At 43.7% G+C, this 20027-nt stretch overlaps 2 protein-coding genes across 6 annotated transcripts in view; one reads left to right on the top strand and one right to left on the bottom strand.

Annotated features, from left to right (window-relative positions):
* CLCN3 (chloride voltage-gated channel 3) overlaps positions 1–7353 on the bottom strand; it is an 84565-nt gene extending 77212 nt beyond the window's left edge. For 2 of the 3 annotated variants that reach the window (XM_059926740.1, XM_059926743.1), the window contains exon 1: positions 7144–7353. The gene's annotated coding sequence lies outside the window, so the exon portion shown is untranslated. Of the gene's footprint in view, positions 1–6929 lie in introns of all 3 variants that reach the window. The other variant, XM_059926741.1, reaches the window with a different exon arrangement.
* A 473-nt stretch (positions 7354–7826) lies between these two features.
* Positions 7827–20027, top strand: part of NEK1 (NIMA related kinase 1) — a 224020-nt gene continuing 211819 nt past the window's right edge. For 2 of the 3 annotated variants that reach the window (XM_059926738.1, XM_059926733.1), the window contains exon 1: positions 7827–8282. The gene's annotated coding sequence lies outside the window, so the exon portion shown is untranslated. Of the gene's footprint in view, positions 8283–8377; positions 8397–20027 lie in introns of those variants that run through there. The other variant, XM_059926735.1, reaches the window with a different exon arrangement.

Genomic DNA, 20027 nt, shown 5'->3' with positions numbered 1-20027 from the left:
TGAGGCCTGGCTGTGCCCATCTGTACTGAACTCTGCAATGTTTAGCACAGTACCACGCACCTACGAGGGGTTCACTTTTTTAAAGTAAACTTTTTATTTCGAGATATTGTGATTTCACGTGTGGTTGTAATAAATAATACAGAGAGCTCCTATGTACCCTTTACTGTTTCTTCCAATGGTAACTTCTTGCACAATCATGATATTGACACTGACTGACACAGAACTTCCCATCACAAGGACCCCTCGTGCTGCCCTTTACAGCCTCACCCACTTTCTTCCAGTCCCGCACCCCTTCCTTAACCCCTGGCAACCAATAATCTAAATCTAAATCTATTTCTAAAACTCTTCCACTTCAACAACGTTGTATAAATGGAGTCGTACAGTCGACGACTTCGGGGATTAGCTCTCTGCACTCAGCATGACTCTCTGGAGAGCCATCCAGGGGTTGTGTGTGTCAACAGTTCTTCCCTCTTCGTTGCTAAATAGTGCTCCACGATATGGACACACCACATATGTTTGTTTAACCATTCACCCGTGGAAGAATTATCTGGCTCTTTTCTAGGTTTGGGTTGTTATAAACAAAGCCGCTATAAATATCCACGTACAGATTTTTTGTGAACTTAAGGCTTCATTCCTCTGGGATAAAAGCCAAGGAGTGCAACAGCTGGGCCATATGGTAACTGCATGGCTGGCTTTTAAAGAAACTGCCAATTTAACATCCCAATTTTACAGCCCTACCAACAACGTATGGGTGAGCCTCTTTCTCCACATCCTTACCAGCACTTGTGGTGTCGGGATTTTTTTTTCTTTTTTTTTTTTTTAGCCATTCTGATACGTGTGTAGCGGTACCTCACTGTTCTTTTCATTTGTATTTCCCTAACGGCTGATGACGTTGAACATATTTTTATGTGCTTACTTGCTACCTGCACGTCCTCCTCAGTAAAATGACTGTTCATATCTTTTGCCGATCTTCTAACTGGATTTACTTCCGAGTTTCATATTTTAGACTATATAATCTACATACTAGTCCTTTGTCAGGTATGTTGCTTGCAAATATTTTCTCCCACTCAGTAGCTTAGTTTTCTTCCTTTTGACAGGGTCTATCACAGAGCAAAAGTAATTTTGATGAAGTTCAACTTGTCAGTATTTCCCTTAAGGAGCGTGCTTTTGGCGTCAACTCTAGGAAATCTACCTACCAAAGATTTCCTCCTAAATTTTTTCCTAAAATTTTTATAGTCTTACATGTTACATTTAAGTCTGTGGTCCATGTTGAGTGAATCTTTGCATAAGTTGTAAGACACAGGTTGAAGTTTGTTTTTGTTTTTGGACGTATGGATATCCAACTGCTCCAATGCCATTCGCCAAAAAAGTTATCTTCCTTCCACTGAATTGTTTGGGGGTCTCTGTCAAAAATTAGTGGGGCATATTTGTGTGAGTCTATTTCAGACTTCTCTGTTCTGTTTCATTGATCTGTGTGTCTATACCTACAGCAGTAAGGACAGTATTGACTACCCGAGCTCTTGAAATTGGATAGATTGATTTCTCACACTTGGTTCTTATTTTTCAAAATTGTTTTGGTTATTCTAGTTCCTTCGCCTTTCCATACAAATTTTAGAATAGTCTGGTCTATATCTACAGAATCTTGCTGGGTCAGTTAATATCTACAGTATGAATGACTAACAAATGCCTAACGAATGACTGATACATCTGTACTTGGATGTTGCACGGGAACTCGAATTCGACAAGACCCAAGCCGAATACACATTTGCCCTCCCCCCTCCCTATCTCAGGTTACAGGATCACCATCTACCTAGCAGCCAAAGTCAGTTTTGAGAGTCACTGATGAATGTATTTAACAACCATCTGCTGAGCACCCAGCATGTGCTGGGGTGATGCGTAAGAAATGGTCCCTATTCCCAAGGCAGTGAAGGTGAAAGACAGACAAACAATGGCATATGGTGTGAGAAGTGCCACAGGAGAAGTCTGCACGAGGTACATGACGACACTGAGCAGGAACAAGCTGCTGCCTGGGAAAGTCTGCAAACACTGAAAGAGGAAACGAGTACTGAAGGATTCGGATGCGTTAACTAGGCCAACTATGAGGTGCCAAGTCAGTAAAGGAAAAGGAAGAAGTACGTGCAAAAACACAGCAGCATAATAAAGCCTGCTCGGGTAGCTTATGGAAGAGGTAGGGGCTGGAGAGTAGCCGGGGAGGTGGACGGACGCCAGAGAAAGGCAGGCGCTCCTAGGTCCTGCTGAGGAACTTACCCGTGACAACACGTGGGAAACCACTAAGAGGTTTAAAAGAGAAATCACCTGATCAGATACAAAGTTTAACAAGCCAACAGCAGCAGCAGCGTGGAAGGCAGAGGAGAAGGGCGAGAGTGATCCGGGGAGGACTCCAGGAGACCTTGAAGAGCCCTGGACACAGCACAGTGAGGCCGTCACCGAACTGAGTCATGGCCACATGAAGGAGCAGGAAGGGCTACGAGGGACAGTTAAGAGGCCATGGTAGCTAACAAAATGCGAGGAACGTGAAGGAGAAATTTAAGGTATCTGCTCGGTTTCTGACTTGATTGATTCAAAACAGCTGGAAGAAACAAAGTGCAGTCTCCAGCAGCTTGCAGGACTCAGAACCAGAGCGTTCTTTCCAACGGCAGGATTACACACCCAGGCTTTAGTCCTGTCCCAGGCCAGACTACAGTGAGGGGATGGCGACCCTGAGTGCACCAGTCTAGCCCCCGAACTGCACACACTGAGCAGTTCAGCACCAGAGCTGGGGGGTGGGGAGCAGAACGAGGGAGACCTGGAACCCAGAGCCTGAGGGAGGTACGCTGCTTCTTCATAGCTTCCAACAAGGTTCTGCCCTCTCATCAAGCGGACTGGGTAGGGCTGAGGACCATGGCTAAGTTTCAAAGGCGTGTCAGTCAGCTATCTGACACAACAGCAGGCACAATCAACCCCAGAGAAAGAAGAAAAGAAAATCCCAAATGTCAGCAGCCAGAGAGACGAACAAAAGTCTCAAGAGCAGGGCTTCCCTGGTGGCGCAGTGGTTAGGAATCTGCCTGCCAATGCAGGGGACACGGGTTCAATCCCTGGTCCGGGAAGATGCCACATGCCGCGGAGCAACTAAAGCCCGTGCACCACAACTACTGAGCCTGTGCTCTAGAGCCCGCGAGACACAACTACTGAGCCTGCATGCCACAACTACTGAAGCCCGAGTGCCTAGAGCCCATGCTCCGCAACAAGAGACGCCACCGCAGTGAGAAGCCCGCACACTGCAACGAAGACCCAACACAGCCAAAAATTAAAAAACAAACAAAAAGCCTCAACAGCAATGATTGCAGGGAGGTGGAACTCTGACTGATCTAGCCACTTGGAAGTAAGGAGCTTTCTCATGTAAATATTTCAAGAACTAGATGTGTGAAACACTTGTCAAAGATTAAAACGTGACGATAAATTTCAACATGATCACTTACACATTTACTAAAGTTTATAAAATGGCTACTCGTGTACCAGAAACCGTAAAAAATACAGAGAAAATTTTTATTGATTAATGGCACCATATTTGTATAAGCCTTACAGCTTTCAATAAACTTCAGCATAAATTACATAATATACTGTCCTCAAAAGGGACATGGTAAATTTTTCCTATAAATTACTATATATCCACATAATGAAAGGCAACGCATGACAGATGTCACAGAAGACACTATAATTGTTATAAGAGCTTGGGGAAAAGATCGCATCCATCTGTAATTGATGATGAGAAGACTTCTTTGGAAGAGACACACTTGAATTGGACCTTAAAAGGTAAGTGGGAGGGATTCTCTGGCGGTCCAGTGGTTAGGACTCGTGCTTTCACTGCCAGGGGTCCAGGTTCAAACTCTGGGAGGGGAATTAAGATCCTGCAAGGCACATGGTGTGGCCAAAAAAAAAGGCAAGTGGGATTTTACGGGGCAGAGGTGGGAGAAGAGGTTAGTTCATTGAAGCAACATTGAAGCATTGGCGTGAATCAAGCCATGGAGCCAAGAAGGTGACAAAGACATTTGGAGATGAGTGAGTGTGTGCAGAGAACACAAGTCCAGTACAAGGTTTCATGGTCAGATAAGTTTGGGTAATAAAACATACCCTGTCTAGAACTGTAATGGCTAACAGCATAAGAAAGGTTCTTGAGAAAACCTGTAGTAAACATTAACTTCATAAACAAAATTTATTAAAAGTTTCTCAAATTTATTTTATCAGGGAATGACCCCTCTACCCATTATAACATCATGAAACTTAGATCAGAATATCACCATATTTAAAAAAAATTTACACTACTACAAATTGTCAGTACTTACAAGAGACGACAGTAATGAAACTAATTTCTCCCCAAAGTAATATTTCTTGATATTTTATCCTACTGTCCATTAAGTTAGCTGCATGTCCAAATCACTGCACCTTAGATATTTCTCTTCAAAAAAGTATTAAATGGATAACCTGCTAAAGAAAGTGGCTTTCTATTCTGAAGAAAATTTCCGAGATTCATAAATATTTTTAGATCCAGTCAAAAGATAACTGCTGGATGATTTTAAAAGGAAAAACACACACACAAATATAAAAGTCAGACTATAACAAGTAAAAAGGTAAACAATCCAACAAAAAGATGCTGTGGAAGACTTAGACTTTGAAAGCTAAATAATTTCCATGACTTTACAAGACAGAAACTGTTCAACTACTTCCCATGAGGGCAAGAAATGTATTTACCCGACGTGGTTCCGATCAAAGTTGCAGATCAAATCTCTCTATATTTCAGCAATGCAAATGGGCAGTTTCCCCACGTGGGTTCATCTTTCATTTTATACTTAACCAAAGAACACTGATCTTTAAGAATTAAAATGTATCATAGCTACAATGTTTATATACACATGTGAAAGTGCATAATTAAAAAATACAAGAAAGGAGTTTATTAGAGTAGTGGCATGAGGATTAAAAAAAAAGACTTTCTGGGACTTCCCTGGCGGTCCAGTGGTTGGGACTCAGAGCTTCCAATGTAGGGGGCACGGGTTCAATCCCTGGTCGGGGAACTAAGATCCCACATGCCGCGTGGCGAGGCCAAAAAAAAAAAAAAAAAGACTTTCCATAGTTTCTGTAATTTTACATTATTTTTATAAGTGAAGAATAAATGGGCCTGTGGTGCCATCTCTCTCACCCCATCTTTTCTTCCAGCATTTTGTTGAGTCTTGCTGGCAATGAAGTGCAGCCACTGAGAGCAAGAGCTCTGAAATCACACTGCCAGGCTTCAGTCTCAGTTCTGACACTGACTGAGACCTTGGGCAAATTAATTAAATCCTCTATGCCTCAGTTTCCACAGCTCTATAACGGGAAAAACGAAAGTACCTACTTCAAGGGGTTGGCGTGAGAATTGAGATAATCCACAAAACCACTTAGGAAAGATCCTGAACCATAGAATTCACTCAGTAAATATTAACACTTATCATATTTTAGATCCCTGCTGAAAAGTTTGACTAGAAACTAAGATGAAAGTTCTACAAAGCAGTGATAGTGGCCAAACCTCACAGGATACTGCTTTGATATCTGACCCACCACAGAGATCAAATCTGGCTTCCTGAGCCATCTGAAAATTATTACCAACATGTCACAACAGGAAATGGAAAGCCTATCATCAACAAGACCTGGAAAACAGCCAATTCGCTAACATAAAATCCTAACCTCAGCAAATCCTTCCCCTAAACTGTATATATCCAAAACCGGGTTAAATATTGGCATTCCTAATGAGCTATGTATGATTGAAAACACATGCTAAAACCCTAGTTCCAACTAAAGTTGTAGGTACTATACATTCATATTGACCTCTTAAAATAATGTGACTTGTTTTTCAAACAAAGATTCAGTCCTTGAAGAGTGTGGGGAGTTAGGTGTGGCAGAGCTGCAATCTGCCATGGGTTCTTCCAAGAGTGGCTGTTCCTATTAACCAGAGGTCATATAAACTGGCTTAACCTGAGTAAATACCTGCAGGGCACACACCTGGTTTTTAAGCCACAGCCTGTAACAAGAAAATCAGCAACAGCACCTTTTAAGATGAAATCAACAACCTGTACACGAGCATTTTAACTTCTCTGTGTACTCCTGTGCTACACAGACAGTATTTTCCAGTGACTCACAGAAGTAAAATTGACTGACATCTGTTAAATTATTTCCATGCCGACCTCATCAAGAAAAGATTCTTCTAAATTAACTCTTGAGAGATGAAAAGAAAAGCATTTCTGGAAAGATTCAACAATCAAAGACATAAACCACAGTGACGCTGCTGTAACTGAACTGCATGCTGTAAACTCAAAAAAGTTTATAGTTTGCAGAACTGAACTTTTGAATTACCGAAGAGAAAAAATGGTACGGTCACTGTTGATTCATTTCTTATTTAAAAAAAAAAAAAAAAAAGAATTTTCTTCCAAAGGAAACACAAATCTCGGCCTCTAATATGCATAAAGTATGTGTAATTATCTTCTAGGTGCTCCGGTTTTGAAATGCTATACTAATAAAGCACATTATATACAAAATCGATTTCTGAGTCTAAGGTGGTTTCCGGTCCAAGTCTAAGAACAAAACACAAATGTTACACATACACACAAACTATGTCTTGATATAACACATAAATCTAAAGAAAGAGACACTGATCTTTATATTTGGGCAAATTTCGCAAAAGTAAAACCCACAATTAATCTCTTCCTGGCACCTACGTCCATTCTGCTCAAAGGTCTTTCGGCGGTTCCCGAAGGAAGCAGGTGAAAGCTCAGAGAACGCCCGCGGGCCACACCTGCTGGCGGGCAGGGTCAGCGTCCCAGGACGGAGAGGCGAGCGGCCCGCCCCTGCCCCGCGGACGCCAAGGCCCCCGACCCCCTGCCGCCGCCGCCGCCGCCACTCACCTAGCCGCTCAGAGGCAGACAGCAGCCCCGGGGCCGCGTCCTGCGCCGCCGGCGGGCTCCGCATCTGAGGGCGGCCGGCGCGGCCAGCCCCACCGCGACCGCGACCCACGGGCTCAGCCGGGCGGGAGCCGCATCAAGTTGGAGCCGCCGGCTCCGGGGCCCTGGACTCGACCCGCTGCTGCCCCGAATCAAACACGACCGCCTCCGAGCTCACCTCCCTCTGGAGGGACCGCAGATGCAGCCATGCTCCAACTCGGGGAGGAACTGGAGCGGCCGGCCACCAGCACGCCTCCTCGGCGCTCGGCCCGACTCCGGCCGCGGGCGACGGGACCGCAGGAAGGGCTGCGGCTCGGGACCGTCCCGCCCGACCCACCGACCCCGGGAAGCCGACAGGAGCGGCGTTAGCAGGGCCGACAGGTGCGTCGGCGCCTGACGTCACCGCGTAGCCGTGAACGGCCCGTCGGAGCCGCGTCGACGCCCATTGGGCCGTGTGGGAACAGGGGGCGGGACGCGTGGAGGCAGTAGGCGGGACCTTTGGAAGCAGGGGCGGGGCTCGTGGAGGATGGGGGAGGGACTTGTGGCGGCAGGGGGCGGGCCGCGTGGGAGCAGTGGGCGGGCCTAGTGGAGGCGAGGGGCGGGCCTTGGGGAAGCAGTGGGAGAACCAGGTGGGAACAGGGGTCTGACCGTGTGGAGGCAGGGACGGGCTCTGGGGAGCAGTGGGCGGGCCTTGTGGGACCAGGGGGCAGGCCATGTGGGGCAGTGAATGAACCAGGTGGGAGCAGTGGGCGGGCCGTGTGTGAGTAGTGGGAGGGCCGTGCAAGGCAGTGGGCGGGGCCGTGGCGCCTTAGGGCGGGGCCGGCTGGGGGCGCGACCTTTCCCAGGTGGTTGGTCACGCCCCTCGCAGTGTCGGGTCCTCCTCATGGTGACCTCGCGAGAGGACTGAGGCCGCACCGGGCCGCTCTCCCCGAAGGGCACTGCTCGCCGTCCGGCGGATCGTGGGTTCGGGTTCGGCGCCGGCGGGACGTCGGCGTCCAGCAGCGCGGAGACGGGGCTGCTGTGGCGGGAGCGTTGATTCCGTGGGCAGCCGGTCTGCCTGAGCTTACGCGCGGACCCGGCTCCGCGCCGGCACCCGGTTAGCCGTTACGAATTCTCAAAAATAATGCCTGTTAATTGACTGTTTTGGAGAAAACATGTAACCTGAGGACTCGAATGGCAGAGCTGAGTTGATTTCCTTTTGGCAAACACCTGTGGAGCTCCTCAGGCGCGCCAGTGCGGAGTCCCAGAGCAGGGAGGGCCGCTCAAGGACAGTCCAGGACGCGGCTCTGCGGCGTGGGGACGTCCTGAATCCCGCAGGTGACCTCTGACCTGGAACTGGGGGGACGGGGGCGGCGGGGGGGGATGTCCAACAGCACCTGGTGGAATGAGAGGACGGGGCTCTGCGGCGTGGGGACGTCCTGAATCCCGCAGGTGACCTCTGACCTGGAGCTGGGGGGGCGGGGGGCGGAGGGGGATGTCCAACAGCACCTGGTGGCAAGGAAAGGAAAAAGTGTAAAGGCGAATGGTGCCCTGGTGTTACTGGAATGTAGGTGGAAGGGGGATGAGGAGGTGGGTTGTTGATGCAGTTGTGTGGAAGAGTTTGTGTTTTATCCCAGATAACTGGGAGTTGTTGAAACGGTTGTGGTTGTTGTTGTTGTTTGAGTAGTTTTTCCTGCACAATTTTTATTATGAAAATTTTCAAACCCAAAAAACCTGAGAGTATGAAATGAGTTTATTGCATACTCAAATATGGTTTTTCATTTCTTTAAGGTATGTGATAAACACTCTAAAATTTTGTCTTAAAAGTCTAAAGTCGGGCTTCCCTGGTGGCGCAGTGGTTAAGAACCCGCCTGCCAATGCAGTGGACACGGGTTCGAGCCCTAGTCCGGGAAGATCCCACATGCCGCGGAGCAACTAAGCCTGTGCGCCACAGCTACTGAGCCTGTGCTCTAGAGCCCGTGGGCCACAACTACTGAGTCCACGTGCCACAACTACTGAGCCCGCGCGCCTAGAGCCCGTGCTCCGGAACAAGAGAAGCCACCGCAACGAAGAGTAACCCCCGCTCACCGCAAATAGAGAAAGCCCACGCACAGCAATGAAGACCCAATGCAGCCAAAGATAAATAAATAAGTTTTTTTTTTAAAAGTCTAACGTCAACTTACAGTAGCTGCATGTAACATGGAAATGTTTTAATCATGGGCATGACGGGATCAGTCATCTAGATGCAAAAATCCTACTGTATTAGCTTCATCTGTATTCGGGTGTAATTTTTTACCCCGAAACTTGTGACAGTCGGAGGCAGACATTATGAAACTCTCCCCAAAGATACTTCAACATGCATCTCCTAAGAATAACACCTCTACAACACGATCACAATATCACAGCTAGGAAGTTAACAATAAATCCCTCATATCATCTGATAACCAGGCTATATTTAAATTTTGCCATTTGCCAACAACAATGAAACATCTTTTGCAAACTTTTTTTTCAAACCAGGATCCAGACAAGTTTTAATCGTTGCATTTTGGTTATGTTTCTTACATCTCTTTTATTCTTCAACAGCCCCTCCCATTTTTCATAGCACTGATGTTTTAAAGAGACAAGTTGCCTTGTAGAATGCTGAACGTTGAACAGTTGTCTTTTAATCGTAAGAGTAATCATGGCTTGTGTAGATTGACTGTCCCCAAAGAAGACCCTACCCCCCCTCCCCCACCCCATGCTTTATTTGGAAGTAGGGTCTTACAGATGTGATCAAGGAAAGTCATTAGGATGGGCCCTAATTCAACAGGACTAGTGTCCTCAGAAGAGAAGAGACACAAAGACAGACATACAGGAAGATGGCATGTGAAAATGGAGGCAGAGACTGGAGTGATGCTGTCCAGAGCTAAGGAGTGCCGGGGGCGCCAGAAGCTGGAAGAAGTAAGGAAGGATTCTCCCCGAGAGCCCTTCAGGAGAGCAGAACCCTGCTGACACCTTGATTTCAGACTTCTGGCCTCCAGAACTGTGTGAGAATAAATTTCTGTTGTTTTAAGACCCCCAGTTTGTGGTACTTTGTATGAAAGTATGAAATGCATGCTGATGTCGTCCTGTACAACCTGACCAACCTTAGTGCCGCTCGCCACAAAAAGATACTATTAAGTATGTCTTGGATATCTTTCCAGGGACTTTTTAGGCATGTACAAAGATATTACGTACATAAAATGATGGAGGAAACTTTATTCACCAGTAGCCCTGTTAAGAGATAACTGGCTTGGCTTGGCCAAACCTTCTGGTAAGTGTTTAGGGTAGGAGACCCTAGATAGGTCTCAGCTGGTTCCTAGAGTCCAGGGCAGCACGTGGAGGGAGAGGAGGCTGCTTTCCTTTGGAGAGAGGAAAGGGGGGGAAAGGAGCCCTGTCGACCGGGAGAAGGTGGGGTAAGTGCTGGAGGAGAGTTTGCTGTCGAGTGTTGCACAGCAGTGTGGGCAAGAGAAGCTTCTTTGCCTCCCTACCAAATTGTATCAAACTCTGTATCACACACTAATGCTTTTGATTATGTACACTTTGGGGGCCCTCCAGTAAGAACACAAGAGAGTAATGAATATCTGATCTAAATATGTATTTTTTTTGTATCTTTGAGGCGCATAGCACTCTATAAGCATTAATATCAACATTCTAGATTCAACTCATCCTTTTTGATAGCTGCATACAACATGTCACATAAAAGGTCTTTAAGTAGGGTCCAGTGACATGATTCTACTTGTTGTTGTAGGACTGAGGCCGCTGTTTTGTTGCTTTCTCGCCAGCTGTTAACCAGAGATCACTCTCAGCTCCTAGAGATCGGTCTCAAGTCCCAACCATATGGCTCTCACAACGTAGCGACTTACCTCTTCAAAGCCAGCAGAATTTCTCTTCCTTTCCCTTGAATTTGACTTCTTTGAAGGGAAGGAGGGGTCATGTAATTAGGTCAAGCCCACCCATCATAATTTCATTATTTTATGAACTCAAAGTCAATTGACTAATAACGTTATCATGGAAGTGAAATCCACCATATTTACAGACCAGCCCACACTCAAGGAGTGGCAGTTACACCAGGCGTGTACACCAGGGCCTGGGAATCTCGGGGCCACATCAGAATTCTGCCTGCAGCAGCCCCCCCTCCAGCCCCTAATGATTCACAGGTAAAGTGCATTCACCCCTTCCCAACGTTCGCGAGGGCCTCGTGCCAGTACAGCATCTGCGTGAAGTCCAGGGTCTCGTTTAAATCTAAATCTCATCTGTTCAGTGTCCAAAAGCTCTTCCAAGTCAGGTGAAGATGGGGCCCCTGGGTGTAATCCACTAATTCCTCTTCGTCTGTGGACCAGTGACACTAAAGAGCCAAGTTACCTGCTCCCAACACTCTCGAAATCCAGGGCTGGGACAGGCAGAGGAACAGTCCACAGGGAGAGGAAGGAAGATGGGGGCCTGTTCTCAACACACAGCCGCCTTCCACGGTGGCGAGGGTGCCCCTCTCTTCCCTGAGCACAGTAGTTGGATTTGGGGTGGTTTCTTGTTTTTGAGAAAAGGAAATCCCCTTTGTGTTGCCCTCACCCAAGAGGATTTTGTGCCTTAATAGGCTAGAGCATCAGCTTTCCCAGCTCCTGTATCTGCTTCACTGGCTGACAGCCTCTTCATTTCCTGACTCAGCACCGGCACCAGCTCACAAAGCAGGTTTTTCTCGCTGTGACTTTATTTCATAAACCCCTTTGCCCTTCCCTGTCGCTAGGCCTCGCATAAAATTATATGAGTTTACACAGCAGATTTCCTTAACTCCAAATCTCAGGCTAGGCCATTTAAACAAACAGGCAGAACACACCCAAAGTTCTTGCTATCTAAACCCAGAACCATGAGGCCTATTCACCCAACGTGTGTGGTAGTCAGAGGGCCACTCAGGTGACCTTTGTAGGATCAAGAAATTCAGCTTCTTGCAATTAAAATAAACTATGCCCCAGAATATTACAAAAATTGTGTGTCTGGTTTATTTGAAAAGCCTAAAGATTCAAAAGGCTTCTAAGGACATATCTTAGGACCTGCCAAAATTAGGGATCCTTTCCCTTGTTGCCAGGAAAGTCTACTCTCCCTTGTATACTTCTGAGTGCAAAGAGTTGGAAATTGTAGGATATCAGGCAAAAGACTTTCACTCCTTTTAAATTCTTTTTAATATACAGGGCCAAGTAATACCCAGAGATTACCTGCTTGGCGTTGTGTGGGAGGTTACCTCCGTGCAATGGTACCCTCCAAATACATGAGCAGACGAGCTATCCCATAGGTCAGGGAAAGAAAGCCAACACACCCTGAGAAGCCAGGGAGAAAGAAAGTCAACACAGTTAGACAGGGTACAAGGGGGGTGGAAAGATTAAAACCTGTGGTCATGCAATGTACATACGTCCTGTCTCTTTTTGGTACGTCAGCCTCCTGTGGATGGTGGGGTGAGTAGAACCAGAGGTGAGGTTTGAGCGAGGATGCAGAAATGGAAGGTGCCCTAAGCCAACGACACACTCTGGCTCTATCAGAGAGGTGCACAGCGAGAGGGCCTGGCCACAGCCCCAGGTTGCCAGTTAACCTGCTGAGCACTTTTTGGGCAGGACACGTGGGACACAGTAAGAGTGTCACCTCTGGGTGGCAGGATTAAGACCCGTGAATGTTGGGTGTCTCATGGACATTTAGTGTGCCGTGAAGATATGGTGCTTGATGCATATTCAATGCCTCTTGTATGTTTAGTGCCTCATGAACATGTGGCGTCTCTTGGGCTTTCCAGCCTTTTCAATCTCTGTTCCCAAGTATCAATATATGCCCTACTGACCTCATCTGTCCACCATGTCTCACAGCTGAGTAACTTACTTATCTGTGCTTAACACATGAGTTTTTTCTATCCTATTTATTTCTTTTCTCCCAGGACAGAATTCAATTTTCTCAGACAACACAGTGCTGGGCTTCAGAGCTGGTACAGTGCCCAGGTGGTGATGGGGGTGCCCACAATGCATTCAAACTTCTCGGGACTCTTTCATTGCTGGTATCATGGTGGAATTCACGGAACCATGGTCATATCCAAGCCCAGTTTTCTCTTATTTTACTTGGGACACTGTTGGACAAGTTTCTTAGGTTCTTTCTTAGAAAAATGTTGAAAAGGAAGTGAAAACTTTTCTAAACTAAGTGGAATTTTTCACAAGAGATTTACAGACATTCTATGTTTCTCTCACTGAAGATATGTAGCCTAAATTGGGGGAGAGGTGCCTAGATTCGAGAACAGACAATAGTCAGAGTCACAGTATTGTGCTATAATGTCCAACATGAGGAACTATAGTTAACACTATAGTTAACTGTGTGGTATATTTGAAAATTATGTGGTATATTTGAAAATTGTTCAGGTACCAGATACAAAGAGTTCTCATCACAAGGGGAAAAAACATGTTTTTCCTTTTTTTGGTATCTATATCAGATGATGGATGTTAACTAAGCATTGTGGTAATTGTTTCACAACATATGTGAGTCAAATCATCATGCTGTACCCCTTGAACTTATGCAGTGCTGTACATCACCTGTATTTCAATAAAACTGGAAAAACCCAAACCAAACCAATGACTAAAAATAAATAAAAAGCTGTCAGCACACAGGAAGTAGTTGGGGGCACGGCAGACTCTGCTATGTGAATAAAGCCAGGCTCCTGTACTTTAAGTCATAGCTTCTGGTTGGAACTGAGCTGAAGCACTAATAACAACAACTCTACCAAGACTCGTACTAGCTTTACTCCTCCTCCACCAACCAGCCAACAAAACCTTGACGCTCTCAAGGACGGTGAAAAAGAAGAATAACGCACAGTGCTAAGGGTGTGCTTATTCCAACCAGGTCTGGTGCCCCGGCAGATCCAGAGAACACATGGTAGACATCGCCAGTGAGTGCGTGTGGTGGCACCCATTCCTTTCTGCCAGCATTTGTGTCACTCTGGGAGTGGCAGCTTGTAATGTGCTATTTTATAGACGTAGCAAAAGAAGTGAAAAAGAGCACTGGGAATCAGATTTCAGTTTCTCCTAGATTCTTGCTGTCTGGCCTCAGTCAAGTTGCTCTAAGTTTTCCCTGAAATAGAAAATCCTGGAGATATGATTATTTCCAATAACAACTTTAGAAATACATTAAAAAACAGGTCCACAGAAAATCAGAGATATGAACAAAGCCATGGAGACCTGCTTCATGTATTTGTGAGCTGTTTCAGAAGAAGAACGTTGATTTTATCGCTTATGTTTCATGCACATTGTCAAGAGAGAGGGAAAGGGATTGAGAAGTTCTATTAGGAAAATAGTGATGTGGTTCTAGTCTAGGATTTCTTCCTGATTTCACCAGCATCAGGGAAGTAGTTGAAAATGACCTTTTCTTGTCCTTTGCCTTTTTCCCTAAGGGACAACATGAAATTAGATTGAATAGATTTGCAGTCTTGATTACATTTTTTAACGTCTTTATTGCAGCGTACTTACTTTACAATATTGTGTTAGTTTCTGCTTTATAACAAAGTGAATCAGCTATACGTATACCTATATCCCCATATGCCCTCCCTCTTGGGTCTCCCTCCCACCCTCCCTATCCCACCCCTCTAGGTGGTCACAAAGCACCGAGCTGATCTCCCTGTGCTATGCAGCTGCTTCCCACGAGCTATCTATTTTACATTTGGTAGTGTATATATGTCCATGCCAATCTCTCACTTCGTCCCAGCTTACCCTTCCCCTTCCCCATGTCCTCAAGTCCATTCTCTACGTCTGCGTCTTTATTCCTATCCTGCCCCTAGGTTCTTCAGAACCTTTTTTTTTTTTTTAGATTCCAAATACATGTGTTAGCATATGGTATTTGTTTTTCTCTTTCTGACTTACTTCACTCTGTATGACAGACTCTAGGTCCATCCACCTCATGACAAAAAACTCAATTTCATTTCTTTTTATGGCTGAGTAATATCCCATTGTATATATGTGCCACATTTTCTTTATCCATTCATCTGTCGATGGACACTTAGGTTGCTTCCATGTCCTGGCTATTGTAAATAGAGCTGAAATGAACATTGTGGTACATGACTCTTTTTGAATTATGGTTTTCTCAGGGTACATGCCCAGTAGTGGGATTGCTGGGTCGTATGGTAGTTCTATTTTTAGTTTTTTAAGGAACTTCCATGCTGTTCCCCATAGTGGTGTATCCATTTACATTCCCACCAACGGTGCAAGAGGGTTCCCTTTTCTCCACACCCTCTCCAGCATTTATTGTTTGTAGATTTTTTGATGATGGCCATTCTGACTGGTGTGAGGTGATACCTCATTGTAGTTTTGATTTGCATTTCTCTAATGATTAGTGATGTTGAGCATCCTTTCATGTGTTTCTTGGCAATGTGCATATCTTCTTTGGAAAAATGTCTATTTAGGTCTTCTGCCCATTTTTGGATTGGTTTGTTTGTTTATTTGATATTGAGCTGCATGAGCTGCTTGTATATTTTGGAGATTAATCCTTTGTCAGTTGCTTCACTGGCAAATATTTTCTCCCATTCTGAGGGTTGTCTTTTTGTCTTGTTTCTGGTTTCCTTTGCTATGCAAGAGCTTTTAAGTTTCATTAGGTCCCATTTGTTTATTTTTGTTTTTATTTCCATTTCTCTAAGAGGTGGGTCAAAAAGGATCTTGCTGTGATTTATGTCATAGAGTGTTCTGCCTATGTTTTCCTGTAAGAGTTTTATAGTGTCTGGCCTTACAATTAGGTCTTTAATCCATTTTGAGTTTGTTTTTGTGTATGGTGTTAGGAAGTGTTCTAAATTCATTCTTTTACATGTAGCTGTACAGTATTCCCAGAACCACTTATTGAAGGGCTGTGTTTTCTCCATTGTATATTCTTGCCTCCTTTATCAAAGATAAGGTGACCATATGTGTGTGGGTTTATCTCTGGGCTTTCTATCCTGTTCCATTGATCTATATTTCTGTTTTTGTGCCAGTACCATACTGTCTTGATTACTGTAGCTTTGTAGTATAGTCTGAAGTCAGGGAGCCTGATTCTTCCAGGTACATTTTTTGTTCTCAAGATTGCTTTGGCTATTTGGGGTCTTTTGTGTTTCCATACAAATTGTGAAATTTTTTCTTCTAGTTCTGTGAAAAATGCCATTGGTAGTTTGATAGGGATTGCACTGAATCTGTAGATTGCTTTGGGTAGTATAGTCATTGTCACAATGTTGATTCTTCCAATCCAAGAACATGGTATATATCTCCATCTGTTTGTATCATCTTTAATTTTTTTCATCAGTGTCTTATAGTTTTCTGCATACAGGTCTTTTGTCTCCTTAGGTAGGTTTATTCCTAGGTATTTTATTCTTTTTGTAGCAAAGGTAAATGGGAGTGTTTCCTTAATTTCTCTTTCAGATTTTTCATCATTAGTGTATGGGGATGCAAGAGATTTCTGTGCATTAATTTTGTATCCTGCTACTTTAATTCATTGATCAGCCCTAGCAGTTTTCTGGTAGCATCTTTAGGATTCTCTATGTATAGTATCATGTCATCTGCAAACAGTGCCAGCTTTACTTTTTCTTTTCCGATTTGGATTCCTTTTATTTCTTTTTCTTCTCTGATTGCTGTGGCTAAAACTTCCAAAACTATGTTGAATAATAGTGGTGAGAGTGGGCAACCTTGTCTTGTTCCTGATCTTAGAGGAAATGGCTTCAATTTTTCACCATTGAGAACAATGTTGGCTGTGGGTTTGTCATATGTGGCCTTTACTATGTTGAGGTAAGTTCCCTCTGTGCCTACTTTCTGCAGGGTTTTTATCATAAATGGGTATTGAATTTTATCAAAAGCTTTTTCTGCATCTATTGAGGTTATCATATGGTTTTTATCCTTCAGTTTGTTGATATGGTGTATCACATTGATGGATTTGCATATATTGAAGATTCCTTGCATTCCTGGGATAAACCCCACTTGATCATTGTGTATGACACTTTTAATATGCTGTTGGATTCTGTTTGCTACTATTTTGTTGAGGATTTTGCATCTATATTCATCAGTGATATTGGCCTGTAGTTTTCCTTTTTTGTGACATCATTGTCTGGTTTTGGTATCAAGGTGATGGTGGCCTCATAGAATGAGTTTGGGAGTATTCTTCCCTCTGCTATATTTTTGAAGAGTTTGAGAAGGATAAATGTTCTCTCTTCTCTAGATGTTTGATAGAATTCACCTGTGAAGCCATCTGGTTCTGGGCTTTTGTTTGTTGGAAGATTTTTAATCACAGTTTCAATTTCATCACTTGTGATTGGTCTGTTTATATTTTCCATTTCTTCCTGCTTCAGTCTTGGGAGGTTGTGCTTTTCTAAGAATTTGTCCATTTCTTCCAGGTTGTCCATTTTATTGGCACATAGTTGCTTGTAGTAATCTCTCATGATCCTTTGTATTTCTGCATTCTCAGTTGTTACTTCACATTTTTCATTTCTAATTCTGTTGATTTGAGTCTTTTCCCTTTTTTTCTTGATGAGTCTGGCTAATGGTTTATCAATTTTATCTTCTCAAAGAACCAGCTGTTTGTTTCATTGATCTTTGCTATTGTTTCCTTCATTTCTTTTTCATTTTTTTGTGATCTGATCTTTATGATTTTTTTCCTTCTGCTAACTTTGGGGTTTTTTATTCTTCTTTCTCTAATTGCTTTAGGTGTAAGGTTAGGTTGTGTATTTGAGATTTTTCTTGTTTTCTTGTTTCTTATTGTACTGCTATAAACTTCTCTCTTGGAACTGCTTTTGCTGCATCCCATAGGTTTTGGGTCGTCATGTTTTCATTGTCATTTGTTTCTAGGTATTTTTTGATTTCCTCTTTGATTTCTTCAGTGATTTCTTGGTTATTTAGTAGTATATTGTTTAGCCTCCATGTGTTAGTATTTTTTTTACAGCTTTTCCCTTGTAATTGATATCTAGTCTCATAGCGTTGTGGTCGGAAAAGACACGTGATACAATTTCAATTTTCTTAAATTTACCAAAGCTTGATTTGTGACCCAAGATATGATCTATCCTGGAGAATGTTCCATGAGCACTTGAGAAGAAAGTGTATTCTGTTGTTTTTGGATGGAATGTCCTGTAAATATCAATTAAGTCCATCTTTTTTAATGTGTCATTTATTTATTTTCATTTTGGATGATCTGTCCATTGGTGAAAGTGGGGTGTTAAATCCCCTACTATTATTGTGTTACTGTTGATTTCCCCTTTTATGGCTGTTAACATTTGCCTTATGTATTGAGGTGCTCATATGTCAGATGCATAAATATTTACAATTGTTATATCTTCTTCTTGGATTGATCCCTTGATCATTATGTAGTGTCCTTCTTTGTCTCTTGTAGTAGTCTTTATTTTAAAGTCTATTTGTCTCATGTGAGAATTGCTACCCCAGCTTTCTTTTGATTTCCATTTGCATGGAATATCTTTTTCCAACCCCTCACCGTTAGTCTGTATGTGTCCCTGGGTCTGAAGTGATTCTCTTGTAGAGAGCATATGTATGGGTTTGTTTTTGTATCCATTCAGCCAGTCTATGTCTTTTGGTTGGAGCATTTAATCCATTTACATTTAAGGTAATTATCTATATATATGTTCCTATTACCATTTTCTTAATTGTTTTGGGTTTGTTATTGTAGGTCTTTTCCTTCTCTTGTGTTTCCCACTTAGAGAAGTTCCTTTTGCATTTGTTGTAAAGCTGGTTTGGTGGTGCTGAATTCTCTTAGCTTTTGCTTGTTTGTAAAGATTTTAATTTCTCTGTCAAATCTGAATGAGATCCTTGCTGGATAGAGTAATCTTGGTTGTAGGTTTTTCCCTTTCATCACTTTAAATATATCCTGCCACTCCCTTCTGGCTTGCAGAGTTGCTGCTGAAAGATCAGCTTTTAACCTTATGGGAGTTCCCTTGTATGTTATTTGCTGCTTTTAATATTTTTTCTTTGTATTTAATTTTTGATAGTTTGATTAATATGTGTCTTGGCGTGTTTCTCCTTTGATTTATCCTGTATGGGACTCTCTATGCTTCCTGGACTTGATTGACTATTTCCTTTCCCATATTAGGGAAGTTTTCAACTGTAATCTCTTCAAATATTTTCTCAGTCCCTTTCTTTTTCTCTTCTTCTTCTGGGACCCCTATAATTCGAATGTTGGTGCGTTTAATGTTGTCCCAGAGATCTCTGAGACTGTCTTCAATTCTTTTCATTCTTGTTTCTTTATTCTGCTCTGTGGTAGTTATTTCCACCATTTTATCTTCCAGGTCACTTATCGGTTCTTCTGCCTCAGTTATTCTGCTATTGATTCCTTTTAGAGAATTTTTCATTTCATTTATTGTGTTGTTCATCTTTGTTTGTGTGCTCTTTAGTTCTTCTAGGTCCTTGTTAAACGTTACTTGTATGTTCTCCATTCTATTTCCAAGATTTTGGATCCTCTTTGCTGTCATTATTCTGAATTCTTTTTCAGGTAGACTGCCTATTTCCTCTTCATTTGTTTGGTCTGGTGGGTTTTTACTTTGCTCCTTCATCTGCTGTGTATTTCTCTGTCTTCTCATTTGCTTAACTTACTGTGTTTGGGGGTCTCCTTTTCACAGACTGCAGTTTCGTAGTTCCCTTTGTTTTTGGTTTCTGACCCCAGTGGGTAAGATTGGTTCAGCGGGTTGCGTAGGCTTCCTGGTAGAGGGCACTGGTGCCTGCGTTCTGGTGGATGAGGCTGGATCTTGTCTTTTTGGTGGGCAGGACCGCATCCGGTGGTGTGTTTTGGGGTGTCTGTGAACTTATTATGATTTTAGGCAGCCTCTCTGCTAATGGGTGGCGTTGTGTTCCTGTCTTGCTAGTTGTTTGGCATGGGGTGTCCAGCACTGGAGCTTGCTGGTTGTTGAGTGGAGCTGCATCTTAGCATTGAGACGGAGATCTCTGGGAGAGCTCTCCCTGATTGATAATACCTGGAGCCAAGAGGTCTCTGGTGGTATAGGAGTATCCATAGACCTCAACCATCATGCCGATCTTTCCACTTGGATTCCACTCCAGGGGCACAAAGCGAATGAACCGGGCTCCCACAGAGTGCAGTAAC

The sequence above is a fragment of the Balaenoptera ricei genome, chromosome 6 (genome assembly GCF_028023285.1).
Source record: "Balaenoptera ricei isolate mBalRic1 chromosome 6, mBalRic1.hap2, whole genome shotgun sequence".
NCBI classification, from domain to species: Eukaryota; Metazoa; Chordata; class Mammalia; order Artiodactyla; family Balaenopteridae; genus Balaenoptera; species Balaenoptera ricei.
This window is presented reverse-complemented; position numbering and strand designations above follow the sequence as displayed.